The sequence below is a fragment of the Jaculus jaculus genome, chromosome 9, assembly GCF_020740685.1.
Source record: "Jaculus jaculus isolate mJacJac1 chromosome 9, mJacJac1.mat.Y.cur, whole genome shotgun sequence".
Lineage (NCBI taxonomy): Eukaryota > Metazoa > Chordata > Mammalia > Rodentia > Dipodidae > Jaculus > Jaculus jaculus.
Window position 1 is genome coordinate 116,439,800 of NC_059110.1, and position 2,061 is coordinate 116,441,860.

The following is a 2,061-nucleotide window of genomic DNA, read 5'->3' on the forward strand; positions in this document are numbered from 1 at the left end:
ATACAAGAAAACCCTCATCTGTACAAGGATACAAGAAATAGGACTCTAGGGCTGAAGAGATGGCTCAGCGGTTAAAAACGCTTGCAAAGCATGATGGACTGGGTTCGATTCCCCAGTACCCACATAAATCCAGATGCACAAAGTGGCACATGCATCTGGATTTCTTTTGCAATGGCAAGAGGCCTTGGGATGCCTACCCCCCAACACACATGCAAATAAATAAAGACAATTTTTTTTTTTCCAAGGTAGGGTCTTACTCTAGCTCAGGCTGACCTGGAATTCACTATGTAGTCTCAGGGTGGCCTCAAACTCATGGCAGTCCTCCTACCTCTGCCTCCCAAGTGCTGGGATTAAAGGCGTGTGCCAATGCCATGATCACGAAGGTGGTTTTCCCAGGGCGAGGCTTATCCATTGCACTCCGGATGTGCTGAGCTGACCCCTGCGATTTCCCAAAATGCAGGAAATTCAACTACATAGTTTGTGGTAGTGGGGGACTGTGTTTGCGCTCTTCACACACACACACACACACACACACACACACACACAAAAAAAAAAGAGAAAAAGAGAAAGAAAAGTAAAAAAGAAAAGAAAGAAAAAGGTGTGTGCCACCATGCCCAGCTATATATTTTAAAATAATTTTTAAAAATTGGACTCTGGCTGGCCATGGTGGCACACACTTTTAATCCTGGCACTCGGGGGTAGGAGGATCACCATGAGTTTGAGGCCAGCCTGAGACTACATAGTGAATTCCAGTCAGCCTGGACTACCTACCTGGAAAAAAAAAAAAAAAAAAAAAGGACTCTGAAGGGAGCCACCCAGAGCAGTCAACACCGGGGTCTGTGTGGAAAGTTCCCAGCTACTCCCCACTCCCCACCCCCAACCCCTGTCCTATGAGGGAATTCAGAGGAAGAAGTGAGGTCTCTGTCCTGGGAAGCCCTAGCTTGTCAAGAGGCCAAGGACCTCACAACATGGGAACAGAAAAATTCTGGTTCTCCCAACTGACGGAGCTGGCAGCAGTTCTGGGTTAGAAGGGAGGGTTATTGAGTCAAAGAGCATGGGGTCACGACCCCCTCCTTCAGGTACACACAACAAACATACCTACCCCTCCTCTGGGCCCTGCTGAGGAATGCAGACAGACCTCTCCAGATCTCCATCCCCATCAATCACACTGGCCTTACATGCCACCTCACCTGCTTCCTTGTGGGCCCAGCATTGCTTCCGAGGCACAGTGATGACCCTGCCAGACCCCCAACCTCACCACCCCGCAGCTACGGGACCAGCTCCTGAGTTAGAGGTGTGTGTGTGCCCTTCTCTTTTGTACAAATAAAGAAACTGAAGGGCTTTGCAGGGGAGCACTCAGGAATTGGATCCCATGTAAGACTCTCCAAGCGAGCCTCACTTAGCCATACATCTGGCTTTTAGTGAAAAGCTATGTTGAATGTACCCTTGTATTAGAAATGAGAATACAAAGAAAAAGTGCTTCCCCCAGGAAAATGAAGTCAAGGAAAAGAAAATTATTTTCCCCAAACTGAAGGATTGGAAACAAGCCTAGGCTGACCCAGGGAAGCGGTAATTAATATGCAGTTGAGTTTTGGAGCTGTTTACGCGACACCAAAGAAACGATAGACCAACATCCCAGCTATCCATTGTGTGACAACCCATCCCAAAACTGACAGGCTTACAACAATAACAGGTTTTTTAAATTATTACTTATTTTGAGAGAGAGAAGAGAAAGAGGCAGAGAGAGAGAGAGAGAATGGATGCACCAGGGCTTTCAGACACTGCAAACGATCTCCAGATGCGTGCACCACCTTGTGCAAATGTGTGACATTGCCCACTGCCATCACCGTGCATCTGGCTACGTGGGGCCTGGAGATTCAAATGTGAGCCCTTAGGCTTCCCAGGCAAGCACCTTAACAGCTACGCCATCTCTCCAGCCCAATAACAGGTGTTTGTTTGCTTACCATTCTGCGCTTTGGTCAGGACGATCTGTGAACCTAGTATGTGGTATATCTGGTGTGGCTTCTTTGGTTCTTGAGTGTCCAAGATGGTGTCACTAAT

At 47.7% G+C, this 2,061-nt stretch overlaps 1 non-coding gene across 1 annotated transcript; it reads left to right on the forward strand.

Annotated features, from left to right (window-relative positions):
- The first annotated feature begins 350 nt into the window (after positions 1-350).
- On the forward strand, positions 351-515 carry LOC123463627. Its single transcript, XR_006639035.1, has one exon. It is a non-coding gene; the product is annotated as a U1 spliceosomal RNA (small nuclear RNA).
- Positions 516-2,061: the final 1,546 nt, after the last annotated feature.